Raw genomic sequence first — 15,590 nt, 5'->3', positions numbered from 1 at the left:
AAGCCTACAACCAAATAATCTGTTACAGAAAATTTTCTAAGTATTGTACATAGCTAGATGTAACTTACTTCTACATCTACCAAGGATTGGACAAGATATGTCAATTAACACGACTGGCCAAATCCATGTAGCTGTTTCCTAAAGAAAGTGATCACAGCCACCAGCTCTTCCACGGGATGAATGTCTACCAAAATAAGATAGGTAGGTACTTTCATTTGCTAACAAATTAATAGTTATAGTTGGGGACTGTAGTGATTGAATATATTAAGTTTAAGCTATGTTAAAAATGAGTCCAAAGTATGAAAGATAATTGATTCTTCAGAACCAGTTAATCTTTCCACAGTCATTTTTTTTACTTTATGGAAAAAAGGGAAAACAAAATTTCATAACAAAATAATAGGAGAATAACAATAGTTAATACATTACATGCTGTTACCTTTAAAGTAGTTGCTCAGAATACAAGATATTGGCATAAAAGTTTCTCTAATAGATATTAGCACAAACCTTTCATTTTAATGAACTAAGAGACACTAATACTATAACTGACTTGAATTTTTTCCCTTTTCCCTAATGTCCTTTCTCCCTTCACCCATCCTAGCTCCTTTTTCCTTTTGAACAATTCCTTCCCATTTCACAGTATCTACTGTACATTTTAGAACTTATTTACTCTTTCAGTTTAACATACCAAGGAGACAATATGGTGTTTACACATGTGACTCGGAGTTACTTCACTTCTGAGTATGGTCTCAAACTGCATCCATTTACCTATAAAAGTCTCAATTTCATCCTTCTTTGTGGCTAAGTAGTAGTCCATTATATAAAAATATCTTTTTTATCCATTCCTTCATTGATGGGTGTTTGAACTGCTTCCAAGATTTACAAATTGTGCTGCAATAAACATGGGTGCACACATATTGTTGTGGTATGAGGTTTTTAATTTGGGGGGGAAGATATCCAGAAGGGCAAGAGCTCAATGGAATGGGACCTCTAACCCTAGATTTTTGAGGAATCTCCACCCTGACTTCTGTAGTGGTTGCACCAGTCTACACTCCCACAAGCAGAGAAGAAGGGTTCGTTTTTCCCAAGAGCCCCTTCAGCATTTGTTATTGGTTGATTTCTTGATGATAGCCATTTTTTCTGGGGTGAGATGGAATCTCAGTATTGAATTAATTTGCATCTCTTCAGGGACCAGTGAAGTTGAACATTTTTTCATATATTTATTAGCCATTTGTATTTCTTCCTCTGAGAAGTGTGTATTCATCTCAAATGCCCATTTTTTTATTGGTTCTTTGAAGACTGGGGCCTAGTTATGTTCAGTTCTTTATATGTTCTAGGTAGAAGTCCTTTGTCTGAAGGACAATTGGCTAAAATTTTCCCCACTCCAGTGGTTGTTAATTCACTTTGTAGGTGATTTCTTTTGCTGTGCAAAAGATTTTTAATATGATGAGATCCCAGTTGTTGATTCTTTGAAGTATTCCCCATGCAGTTTGGATTTTGTTCATGAACTCTCTGCCTACATCTATATCTTTAAGATTTCTACCTACTTTCCATTCCAGTAGATTTAGTGTTTCTATTTTAATATTTAGGTCTTTGATCCATTTTTACTTTAGTTTAGTGCATGGTGATAGACATAGGTCTAGTTTTAGTCTTTGGCATGTAAAGAGACAGTTTTTCCAGCACCATTTATTAAAGAAGACTACCTATCTTCCAGTGAATATACTTGGCACCTATGTCAAAGATAGGGTGGCTGAGTGTGTTTGTATTTGTGTCTGCATCTTCTAATCTGTTCCACTGGTCCTCAGGTCTGGTTGGGTTTTTTGTTGTTGTTGTTGTTGTTGTTGTTGTTGTTTTTTGCCAGTACCATGTTGATTTTATCACAGTAGCCTTGTAGTATAATTTCAAGTCAGGTAATGAGATGCCTCCTGCCTTTATTTGTTGCCCAGGACTGCCTTTGCAATTTCAGGTCTCTTATGGATTCAGATGAATTTGAGGATTGTTTTTTCTTATTTGGTGTGATATCCTGTTGGAATCAAGATCAGAATTACACTAGGTCTATATAACACTTTTGGGAGTATGGGCATTTTCACGATATTGGTTCTTCCTATCCAAAGCAACAGATATCTTTCCATTTTCTGATATCCTCTTTGATCTCCTTTTTCAGAGTACTGTAGTTATCAATGTAGAGGTCTTTTTCTTTCTTTGTTAAATTGATTTCTAGGTATTTAATTTTTTGGATGACATTGTGAAAGGTACTGTTTAACAAGCTTCTCTCTTAGTGAGTTTGTTGTTTGTGTACAGGAATGTTATTGGGTTTTGAGTGTTGACTTTGTATCCAGCTATACTACTGAATTTGGTTATTAAATCTAGAAGTCTTTGGATGGAGTTTTCAGAGTTTTCTATGTAGAGTATCACGTCATCCACGAATAATGATAATTTAACTTCTTCCTTTCCTATCCTTATTCCTTTTATTTCTCTCTTTTCTAATTGCTCTGGCTAGTATTTTCAGAACTATATTGAATAGGAGTGATGATAGTGGACATCTTTATCTTGTTCCTGATTTTAGAGTGAAAACTTTCAATTTTTGTCCAGTTAGTATGATGTTTGCTCTTGGTTTGTCATAGGTGGCTTTCATCAGATTGAAATAAAGACCATCTATTCTGATTTTCTGTAGGGTTTTTATCATGAATGAGTGTTGGACTTTGTCAAAAGCTTTTCTGCATCTATTGAGATGATCATGTGATTTTTGTCTTTGGCTCTGTTGATGTGGTATGTTACATTTATTGATTTGTATATGTTGAACCATTCCTGCATTCCTGGGATGAATCTCATTTGGTCATGGTATACAATGTTCTTGATGATTTCCTGCATTCTGTTTGCTAGTATCTTATTGCATATTTTTGCATCTATGTTCATTAGGGAGAGTGCCCTGTAGTTCTCTGTTTTGGCTGGGTCTTTTTCTGACTTGGGTATCAGGGTAATACTCGCCTCCAGGAATGAGTTAGGGGGTACTGCTTCCCTTTCAATTTCATTAATGAGTTTGAGGAGTATGGGCATTAAATCTTCTCTAAATTTCTTGTAGAATTCAGCAGTGGATTGATTAACACCTGGGCTTTTCTTTGTTTAAGATTTTAATTATATTTTCAACTTAATTCACTGATATTGGGTTATTCAAAATTTTTATAACTTCTTGATTCAGCTTTAGTAATTCATGCATATAGAGGAATCTGTCTATTTCTTCTGGGTTTTTCATCCTGTGAGAGTGAAGATTTTTGAAGTAGGTGTTGATGATCTTTTGCATTTCCACAGGATCTGTAGTGATTTCATCCATTTCATTCCTCATTGCACAAATTTGAGTGTTTTCATTCCTTTTTTTTATAAGATTGGCTAAGGGTTTTTCAATTTTATTTATTCTTCCACAGAACCAACTCCTCGATTCATTTATTCTTTATATCATTCTCTTAGTCTCTATTGTGTTAATTTCTGCTCTGATCTTTATAATTTCCTCCCTTGTATGGGCTTTGCACTCTTACTGTTCTTTTTGTACAAGTTTGAGGTACAACATTAGGTTGTTTATTTAAATGTGCTTGATCTGTTTTCCTGATATGAGCATTTACCATATAAATTTTCCTCTTAAGAATGCTTTCATTTTGTCCCATAAGTTCCAGTATGTTGTATTTTCATTCTCGTCTAGTTGTAGATATTGTTTAATTTCTTCTTTAATTTCATCTGTGACCCATTGGTTATTCAGGAGTGTGTTATTTAATTTCCATGTGTTTATGGATTTTTTGTGATTTCTTTTGCCATTAATTTCCAATTTCATTGCACTATGGTCAAATAATATACATGGGATAATTGCAATTCTTTTGTGTTTATTTAAGCATGTTCTATGAGCTAGTATATGGTCTCTTTTAGAGAACATCCCATGTACAGCTGAGAAGAATGTGTATTCTGATGTTACTGGGTGGAATAATCTGTAGATATCTACTAAGCCCATTTTTGACAGATTTGCTTCAGTTTTGATATTTCTTTGCTGATTTCTTGTCTGGTTGATCTATTTATGACAATAGGGTTTTAAGGTCCCCTATTACAGTTGTGTTACTGCTCATTTGATTTTTCACGTCTATTAATATTTGTCTCATATAGTTGGGTACCCCCATATTTGGTACATACATATTTATTATTGTTATCTCCTCCTCTCAAAGTTTTCCCCTAACAGTGTGTAGTGACCTTCTTTATCTCTTTTGATCATTCTTGGTTTGAGTTTCACATTGTCTGCAAACACAATAGCTACCCCTGCTTTTTCCTGGGCTCCTTTTCCATGGAAGGTTGTTTTCCATCTTTTGACTTTTAGTCTATGAATTTCTTTCTGAATTAAATGTGTTTCTTGTATGCAACATATTGTTGGGTCTTGTTTCCTGATCCATTCTGCCAGTCTGTTTCTTTTGATTAGTGAATTGAGGCCATTTACATTGATGGTTATAACTGATATGTATTGACTTATCTTTGTCATGTTATTTTCCTGCTGTTGATTCCCTACTTTTCCTCTCTGTTTAATTGCTTGCCCTTCTTGGTGCTTTCTTATTGTTGTTGTTCTTGAAATTGTGGTCATTTTTATCTCTATCTAGCGTGTCTTTCCGTACCCTTTGTAGTGTTGGTGGTCATGAATTTCTTCAATTGTTCTTTGTCATGGAAGTATCTTATTTCTCCATTAATTTTGAACATAGTTTTTCAGGGTACATCAATCTGGGTTGGAAGTTGTTTTCTTTCAGGACTTGAAATACTTCACTCTGAGCTTTTCTTGACTCAAGGGTTTGTGTTGAGAAGTCTGCCATGATTCTGATGGGCTTTCCTTTATAGGTGACCTATTTCGTTTCTTCAACAGCTTTCAATATTCTGATTTGTGGTGAATTCTGGCATCTTAATTATTATATGTCTGGATGTATTCTGGTCATGGATATTTGGAGTTCTATATTCCTCATTCATCTGTATGTCAGAATATTTCTCCATGCTTGGGAAATTTTCTGCTATTACTTCTGTAAATAGTTTTTGTTTATGTCATTTGTATTAACTCCTGCTTTTTCATTGACACCAATTATTCTTATATAATTTTTCTTTGTGTGTCTTGCAGCTATTGAATTGTTATTTCCTGATCTTTTGTTATTTTCAACAGATCTTTCCTTTCATGATCACTACCTGTGATCCTATCATCAAGGTCTGAAAGTCTGTCTTCAGTTTTGTTTAAGTGGTTTTGCCAGCTTTCAGTGGAATTTTTAGTTTTCTGGATGTCTGTTTAAATCTGTGTCATGAATTATAGTTCTTTCCTATATTGATAATTCATGGTTTCCATTCTATTCTTATCATTATATTTTTAAAATCTATCTCTTCTCTAGATTTGCTGAGCAATTCCTTTATGAAGGTTTACATTTCTTTTTTTATCTGAGAGATTAGTTTTCATCTGATTTCCTCGCTAGCCTCGTCTGTCTGTTTCTTTACTTCAGTTGCTATCATTTCGAAATGTCAGGTGTGCATCTTCCATTTGCCTCTGTCTCATTGCCTCCTGGACTTGTTCTGGTTCAGCTGGAGGTGTGAGGCTGCATTTTGCTTCTTGCATCTTGTCATTTTCTATTTCAAAAGTTTTTGTTTTGTTTTCTGTGTTGATCCTTGTGAGTTTTTGTAGTAGATAGCTTTACTACTAGTATCAAGGCCTCTCTAGGCAAGGTTTGTTCTTCAGGGATGTCTTCAATGTGTAGAAGGTTCTTGGTTTGCGTCTATCCCAAGGTTCTTGGGATAGTATGTAGGAGATTCTTCATTTGTATCTTTCCAATTAATTAAGAATGAGATGTTTGTATCTGTTTGGTTCAGTCTCTAGTCCTTTGGTGCTGGGGCGTGGTGAGGTTATTTCCCCAAGATTTCCCTCTCACTTCTGTTGTTACAGAAGTGAGAACAACTGATTAAAACAGATATGACATCCTAGCTAAAGCAGTATAATTAGCACTAACCACAGCATCAAGCACAATTTGGAAACTGACAAACTGTGGTAACTACTAATTTTGTACCTTTGATCATAGAAGCAAACTGTACAGTTATATAACAGAACCAATCATAAACTGGGAGCTTGTATGGAAAGTGGTTTTACCCTGTTGTGGTAGAGTGGTCTTCCCCTGTGGTGGGGAAATTTAAGGATAGTGGATAAAATAGAGATAACTGGAAAGAAATAAAGTAGAAGCCATGCTGAAGGCAAAGGATGATAACGTAAGCTTTGGGAAACTAGAGAATAGGGCAGAAGTGAAAGAGAGAAGGGGTAAGCAAGGGATTATTGAAAATAATCAGAAAAATTAGACAGATCGTTCACCTATATGAAAATATGATCAAGTATAGTGCAGTAAATTGGGGAAAGGGGGGAAAGAAGACAAATAGATTAGAACAAAAATATAGGGGCTGGGGACTTAGCTCAGTGGTACAGTGCCTGCCTGGCAAGTGCAAGGTTGTGAGTTTGATTCCCAGTACTGGAGGGAAAAAAAAAAAAAAAAAAAGAACAAAAATATAGGTAAAAGATAAAATAAAAAATAAAAGGAAAAGGAATGGGGAAAAACCACAAACCACAAACCAGCAAAATAAAGAAGAAAAATACAATAAAAAAACAAAATTCCTCTGGTGTCCACCCAGAGTCCACAACTACTGTATAACACTGCCATGCCTGCAATAGTTTGTGCTCAATTTGAGGCTGATGTTGGCCTCCAGATGTGGGGGTTTGGGGCCAGAGTGTTCAGCCAGTACTTTTTGTATGTCCCTTAGTGGCCTTCCACTCTTTTCCCTATTTTCTTGGTGGCATCTCTCTCCTAGATGCTACACTGTTTTCAGACAAAGATAAGGGGCTTTCCCCAGTCCCATACACTTTTGGCTCCTCCTGGTCCTTGCTCATCCTTCTGTGTTCTTCTTCCACTGGTAAGTCTCTCCTCTCAGGTCATTTGTTGCACGGTGGGGTGGGATGCTGTGAAATGGTCTGGTTCTCTTCCCTGCTGTTGCAGTCCAAGGCTCCTCAATCCTAATTCTTATTCCTTTCCCAAGGTGGGGTGCTAACTTCCCATCTGTTGCTTTACAAGTTCCAGTACCACCATCACCCACCTCTGCTGTAGTCTGTAACTTTCTCGGGTGAGATGGAGGGTTGCTGTGGGTTGCCCTTCTGCTCTGGCTCCCTGCAGTGTGGGGACAGCCTGGGGTTGCACAGTCTTGAGGTGCAGAGCTGTTTAATTCCCTGCACCTCTCTAACCACAGGTCACGGGGGAGGGGTTAGCTGTTCCATTTACTACATATCCCCATATTCTTTACTTTTGTCCCTTGTGGTTCCATTTAGCACTCTGATGCATAAAAAGAATGTGAAGAAAAGAAAAAAGAGAAGGAAAAGGAAAGAAAAACAGGAAAACAGGCCAATAATCAGGGAGGGAACCAATCATGTTGGCAGAATTTACAGCTAGACTGTAGTGTCTTGTTTGGAGGAAGGCACAAGAGGCAGGGGACATTAGATCCCACATTTATCCTGTATGGATTGACTTAGCCACATTATTTTAGTGTATCCTTTTCTTCTTCTTTTTCTTTTACGATTCTAAGTATGGTGGGCAGTCATCCTAATGAAGCAACCCACCAGCAGCCATGGGGGGCAGGCGTGGCCATTTTACTAAGCCCTCTGTCTATGTTTTGCTTGATCTCTTAGTCTCTTATGTCAGACTGATTTTAGTTTCAGGTGTATGTCCCTCTCCTTTCTTCCAGTTATCCGTGTTTTAGTTGAATTTCTCCCAGCAGTTCTGAATGAGGCTCCTCCTCTATTCAGCCATGTTGTCTCACTCCTCAGGCATTTGTTTACAACAACCCCTGCATAAATATCTTTCTGAACAGTGAATTTAACATTGGGGAGGGATAATATGCACATAGAAATTAAAATTTTATATCATCTTCAAAATGGGTTTCTCAACAGCCTACCAAATAGAAGTAACTCTATTTTCTGAGGTAGAAAATATCTAACATCATACATGTCTATGTGGACAAATATGAGAAAGTAGGGCATACGGGTAAAAATGTACAAAATATTGTTTTTGTTGCATCAATTCACATTCTGGTTTTTTTTTAATACATAAGTGGTTAATACCACAAGCTCTGGAATAGAACTGGTTAACATCAACACTGGGCCTGTCACTAGCTATGTGACCTTGGCCTAAATATCCAAACTGCTTATGCCTTAGTCTGCTCATTTATACAATGGGAATAATAATGCATGGTCCATACAGACCAAATAGGTGAGTAAATATTAAACACTTAGTAACCATAAAATCCTGTTAAAAATTACTATCGGTATTATTACCTACAGAGTTATGTCTAAATTTAGGTCTCTAACATACTTTAAATACACCAGAAATCTGCAACAATATTTTGGAGAGTATTAGGACTGCTCATCAAAGACAACTACATCCATGGTAGCCAAACATGGACCAACGTCTAAACCCCAATTTATACTACTCAGCCCCCACTACTGTCATCTACAAACACGGGTGTGGTCTTAAGTAAATCCTGAACCTTTTAACATCTCCAGTTCCTTCATTATTAAGAATGACTCTGTATCTCACATAAAAGTTGGTAATTTTTCAATAATAAAGCATTTTGTGAGTATTTCCAACATTATATATCAGTAATGCCACAACTGAAGTTAGGTTCTCAAAAATTAATTTTTAAAGAAAGCAGGGGGTCCACTTCAAGAACACAGTCACTCTAACTCCAGGGATATTTTTACTAAATTTAACTGACTTGGTGTGTAATGTTCTAACGCAGTAGCTTCAATTATTAATTCCTACTCTTCTCCTTTCACGTGTCCACACCCTCCAACATGTAATTCAGCTGCTCTCAGCAGAGGAAAGAATACCTAAACTTGCACGATCACTACGAAGAACAAAGAGTTCTTTCCCAGGGCTTTAAACTTCTGTACATGACTTGCGTAACCACTGAAGTATTAGCAAACCTGGTGAAAACAGAGGCTTGTAATGTGTTTACCTAGTTCAGTGTATCCTCTGGTCTTATATCATCAATGACAAGACCCGTGAGACAGATCTGACCCCCATCTGTATGCCAGCCAATACCCAATCAACCCACAGACATATGAGCATGAACAAATGGCTGTTGTCTTAAGTCACTGCTTTTCAAGGTGGCCCATTACACGGCATTACTGCGACAACAAATAACAGATAGATTTGACGATTATATAGAACATAGTACCATCTCTAAACTGGATAATGTAATCCCCAACCTGTCATTCAGTCATGTATCCAACACATATCCGGTCACATTTGCCACGACATAATAACTAAAGGCAAATGATTTACCACAGAGTATCCCTAGGCACGGGACTAGCTGCCACAAAATAAAAGCAAACTATCCGTGGCCTTTCGTAATAGAAGTTCATTTCCTATTACATAAAATTCAGTGAAGATATTTTTAGATGAATGGCTCTTTCTTTATAAAGTGGTAGAGAGAGGAACGTGAGGGAAGTGGGGAACACTGGTATTCACAGGGGGTAAATGATCTTCTTGTTTCACATATGAACTTGCAATAATGTAAGTTTCCTACTTAGAACATGAACGCTGATCTGGAATAATGTTGTTCTCCATAAGATCATTCAGTGTATCATCCACACAAGCTCCAGAAAGCATGGGGCGTACAGAGCTGGCAAGACAGAGGTGGTGATATTTAAAGAGGCAGAAATCAGGTTACAAAATATTTGAGCCAGGCACAGTTGTAATCCCAGCACTCAGAGGCTGAGGCAGGAGTATTTCCATGAGTTTTGGGTCAGCCTGGGCTACATAGTGAGACCCTGCCTCAAAAAAAAAAAAAGGTATATATAGAGACTGTTTTCTTCCAAACTCCTTGTCATATAAAACAGAAACCCAACAAATAATTATATAAAAGATATATCATCATGAATGACATTTACTTAATAATGAATTTGCATTAAATCCTTTACATTACAAAAAGTTTTCAAATATTCTAGAGAATAATCACAAAAATTAAAAACATATGAATCCAAAATTCTTTTAATAAGTACTTCCTTTAGTTTCACTAAAAAATAGTAAAGCCACATTCTTTGACTACTCAGCAAATAAACTGAGAAATATTAACAAAAGCAAAAAGGAGAAAACGTGGAAATATAAAAACACTCCTAAATTACTGTGTCCAAAAGAAAATCAAAACTGCAACTACTTAAAGCACAATATAAAAACTTCTGGGAGTCAACAAAAGCTTCAGGAAAACTATGAAGGAAATTCATAGTTTGAAATGTTTTAATTTTAAATAAGAAAGAAAAGAAAATACAAAATTCAAATATGTGCAGTAGTGGTACACCTGTACTCTAAGCACTCAGGAAAAACAGACAACCTGGGATACACAGCGAGTTCAGAGCTGGCCAGGACCATATAGCAAGTTCTTGTATAAAAAGAAAATTAAAAAGTATTAGAAGCAGAAAGAGCTTTCACTTAGGTCTACATTAGCATACTACAAAAAAAAAAAAGATGAATGGCTGAGTGCCCTTTCCTTGCTTCTATACAATCAATCAGGTTGTTATGGAGAAACTCGCTTGATTTTTCCAGGCCAAGCTTGACTAGACTCCAATTAAATAAATAAATAAAATGCAAAGGAGAGAGTAACATTCACAAATATTTGCCACTGTTCCCTTCTGAATTAATCTCTCTTAATGATAATCAAGTGCAAAATGGCAGGTCTTACTGAAAGCCATAGAAAAGCTACATACTGACTATCAGCATTATTGCACTATTTTCTTATAGACTCAAAAGTGGAAAACGACGTGATAACATTTGCATAAAGAAAGGTAAAGTCTGAATGTAAAATATATCAGCTCATGTTCCAGCACCAAGAGCCCTTTAACTCACCATCTGCATCTAAGTTCAGCCTTCTTAGGCCTTCTCAGTTAAACATAGAAAGAAATCCATGTGAATTTATATAATGGACCAAGTAGTGTAAGATTCCATAAGAGGAGGAATTGTATCCACCATTTTCACAGCTATAACCTCAGCATTTGGCATACAGAACGCTCAGTAATATATGTTGGATGAATTCATAGATGAATACTCCTTATTCGTGTATTTTCCTCATTTTTACTATTGAATGATGCCCAAATGTACATTTCAATATTCTTAGACAGATCAATATTTTATTTGTTCTTCATTTTTACGAGAACTTTAAAGATAACAAAGTTAAAATGACCAAACTAAATTTTATTGTCACACTTAAGAACTGAAAATATGTTCCTTATTAGTGCTTCCTTAGAAGACTTTTGAAAACGTATTAACAAATGCGACAGTTTGGCCCAGTTTTTAAAACTCTAGGTCTCGTACGTTCAAGTTCCTCCTTTCCCTCCCGGTTACTGAGGACCATAACAAGCCACGCTATTTCTCACTGACCTTCTGTGCTGACTGATCGTATTCTTTGATTTCCTTAGCCTGGCGTGTAGATTCCTTTTTAAACACAGATCCTAACAGCGACACTAGCTGCTTTTTGTTCCTTGAAGGTTTTCCCTGTCAGGATAATTATATTCTGTTGTGCCTTTTATTATCGGGTCTGTTAGGATCTCCTAACCTTCTCCACTCTTGGGCTTTATTTAATAGCGAGCTCCCACCTCAACACTCCACCCGGACCCATGCTCATTAGGGTTCTTAATCCTCCGTAGCCTGCTTTCATGAAATCTTATACCTCTGAGTGGCTGTGTTCTATAAGCCCATTTCCTCAGCACAGCTATTCCAGGCAGCCCAGTATCAACAAGCACTAAACATAAGCTTATTCATTTTCTCAGCCAACATCACTGGATAGAAAAAAAATTTTTTTTGTTTTGAATCTTTATGGACCACGAAACTATACCTTTTAACTTATTTTCTCACCCAAACATTACCTGAAATGGTTAAAATTACAGAATTAGCCTACAAGCAGTCCTTGACATATAGTTATTAACTTTCTAGTATTAAGTTCTTCTTATTTAGATCAGAGCAGAAATAATAGTATCCTGATGTATTAGTGATCAGTAAATCCTAACACCTTTGCTGTATACCCAGAATTCTGAAGAAGAGTAAAACATCTTTTGCCAGTTATCCTGCCTTTCCAAATGGTCTGCTTTTGAAAGACATGCCCATTCTTGAAATCTGACTGCACAGGCCACTCTGGGTCTTCTCAGCGGCTCATTCTCTACTTTGTCCTTCCTCTCAGCTCATTACTAGCACCTCCCCTGAAGGGTATGTGCAGGAAGGCCATATATTTTCAATTTAAATTTTTAACTTCCTAGGCACTTTGATTTTAAAAAAAAAAAAAAATCCTGGTAATGAATTGAAAGAGTTAATGGAGTTTTCAAAGGTGCCCAGCTTACTCCAGCAAAGTTTATACTTCAACCCGGTGCATGTTAACTTGTGATCCTCCCCATCGAGATGACAGAAAGCAAAGCCAGTAAGTTCTTTATTTAATTGGTTTGCATCCACACACTGACCTCCGGGGTTCTGTTTATATAGCCTATCAGGCAATATGCTCCACAGTTCTCTGCTTCTTTCAAAAGTATGTTTCTCCTGAGATTTGATATATGGCTTTCATGTTTAATCACTACATTAAACTCAGTGTTCTGCTTCCTCCAGCATCCACTAACTTCCCTTCTTGGGAGGTGGGGAGAAGAGCACAGCTACTTGCTACTTCTGAACATAAAAGGAAGTCTGTTTTACTCTATTAGCGAAATCACCAACTCCACATGATCCTAAGCAAGCAACATTATTACTACATCAACTAGGAAGCAGCGTTAAAATGGAAAGCTTAAAGCACCTTTAGAGAGAAGGTAGGCTCGCTCTACCCAACTGGCAAAGCAAGTCGAGTTAGAAAGCAACAGAAAAGCTTTTTAATCATTATATAAATCCATACACAGAGACCATACCTAAATGGCAGCTAAAATTCCAACCCAATTAATTGTGAGGATAGACCATTCCTGGGGTTTTCAGGTGAGAATTAATTATGATTGAAGGATTTCTTTACCACACAATTCTCCATAAGCAGAATTTCTAAGTCCCTTTAACTGAATGTGGACACGGAGATACCACAATCTTTTCCATAATTTGTATGTGGCCCAAATTTTTAAGATAGATGAAAAATGACCTATTTCAATCAGTCAAGACAAGATTTTCAGGTTTTAAAAATCACATAAATGTATATAGTTTACTTCAAAATGTTTCAAACAAAAATACGGGTGAAATAAATATAGCAAAGAATTAAAATCAGTACATTTTAGATAATAGTTATGTTGAGTGCTCAAAATACTATGCTGTACCTCTAAATATGACTGAAATTTTTCATTATAAAAATTTTAACTTTAAAAAAACCAGGAGGAAGCCAGGCATGGTCGTGCCTATAATCCCAGCACACAGGAGCCTGAGGCAGGAAGATCACTGTGAGTTCAAGATCAGTTTGAACTACATAGCAAGACCCTGTCTCCAAAACAAACAAACAAAACAAAACAAAAAGACCAAGCAAGTTATGTATGGAATTGCTTTTTGAAAATAATTTATAAAATTCTGATTAAAATATTTGTATTAATCTCTAGGTTGACCATTTGGTATACATTCAACAACTGAAGTGTTTTTTTACCATGTAGTAGCAATGAAAATATTTCTTTCTTCCTGAATTTCACTTTATAGCCTGAAAGTCATTTACAGAAACTATATGTACAGTAAACTCTGCATAAAATGGGTCATTTCCTTGAAAAAATACTTACATACAAATATACATATACAAATACATGTATTCTCTTTACCTTTATATATGTATACATACATAACGTATATATTACAAGGTGTATGTGTGAATTTGTCTTTGAAATCCTTTCCAATGGCTAGCCATTGACCACAGTATTTATTTTTTTAGAGCTTTTTAAAAAAAAGATTGGTATCATCCTTCAGTTAAAAATCTTACTTTGTCACAGCTGCATACAACATTAAACAGAACTAGTTTACATTCTACATTTGATGAACCATAGAGAATCTGAACCTATTAAAGTTATACATTTAATTGTTCCAATATGCTACCTTATTTCTAACCAAAATTTTGATGATATAAAATGCCAAAGAATACATTTCTCACTTCCTTTCTCATGATTCCTCATTCAATACTATGCTAAAAGGGGTTACAAGAAAAAATACCTGTTTCTTAATTTGAAACCATATGAATTTGCTCCATATTTTAGTTCAAAATTAAAAGAATAAATAAACTTTTAATCAGTAGTCTCCATAAGGCTTTAAGCGTACAGAAACTTGTAGTTTTTAAAGACATGCAGATGTTGCCCATGACAGACATTTTTTAAAAAGGACTTGAAGAAAATAGGAGTCACAAGAGGAAAAGATGTGTGCTGGTACAGATGTTATAACTATTTCCACAATAAATATTAAGCTCTGGTGCAGGAATTTAGCAGCATACTTTAATTTGGATTTGAAAATTTAACATAAATTATCTGACTTTGACAACAGCTGCCTAATATTTCAGTTTAGTGCACTATTTCCAGATTTTACCTTTAGCATTAGCCTACTGGACTTTTTCCTTTCTAAAAGCTATATTCCAGATCCTGTACCCTAAAACCAGTGGCTGGTTTGATGTTTGGAGATCAGATCATAATGAAGTGAGTTCTTCATAAATACTTGGTGACTGAATGGCAGAGAGAAAGAAGACACGCCATTTCATATGAAAATTTACGCTCCATTGATTTTGATCATTTATGTCTTAGTATTCTTAAAGATGGTAACCACTGAAAAATGAAGAAGACTTTCATTTTACTTTGAGGCACCTTCAGCAAATCACTGAAACAAGACAAAGACATCACACCAGTAGTCTCAACTTGGTCAATATTCTATGCCAAATGTTTATTGTATACTATAACTTGCATATGTAATTCAGCAGCCCCAAAATATACAAAATAGGTGGAGTTCTAGAATCTTAGTTCCTAAGTTAGGTGAATTTGCTAACTGAAATGTACAGACCTCATAGTTAAAGAGTCTCAGCAAATTGGAGAAATTCATAAAGCTATACAGTAGAAAGATGAAGCTTATAAAGAAAAGCATGTCAGCTCCTTAGCGATACTATGGAAAAGAAGTTACAGCATTTGGCTCCTCTGTGAACAGAAGAAGCAAAAACATTTTTAAGTTAAATTATTGTGGAACTCATACCAGGGTAAGAATGTTATTTTTATACTCAAAAAAGCCATCTATTTTTCTGCAAATTATTTTCTCCTGGAATTAAAAGACAATTTTTATTTATCAACAGCCCATCAAAGGGCATAATTTGTCAGGGTGGAACAGGAGTCACATGTTGTGTTTTAATTTTAAGCATCATCAGAAACTCTGAAGTGCATAAACCTCAGCAAGTGACATAAAGACAAACCTGAGAACCACATGGCGATATTCATGCTTAATGAGAAGAAAACATCTAACAAGGTTGATAGGCCTTTGTGCGGATATAAATTCTGTCTTACTAGATATAAAGTAATGGCTTAAAGTGATTTTAATTTTCCATCAGCACCC

General features: G+C 35.9%; 1 protein-coding gene across 1 annotated transcript in view; it reads right to left on the bottom strand.

Moving 5' to 3' along the window:
* The window catches only part of Msrb3 (methionine sulfoxide reductase B3), a 154,698-nt gene that overhangs the window by 73,165 nt on the left and 65,943 nt on the right, over nucleotides 1-15,590 (bottom strand). The window lies entirely within an intron of this gene.

Source organism: Chinchilla lanigera, unplaced genomic scaffold (assembly GCF_000276665.1).
Source record: "Chinchilla lanigera isolate Chin_1 unplaced genomic scaffold, ChiLan1.0 scaffold00057, whole genome shotgun sequence".
In the NCBI taxonomy this organism is placed as follows: Eukaryota; Metazoa; Chordata; class Mammalia; order Rodentia; family Chinchillidae; genus Chinchilla; species Chinchilla lanigera.
The sequence above is the reverse complement of the archived record's forward strand: the minus strand, read 5'-3'. Positions and strand labels throughout refer to the sequence as shown.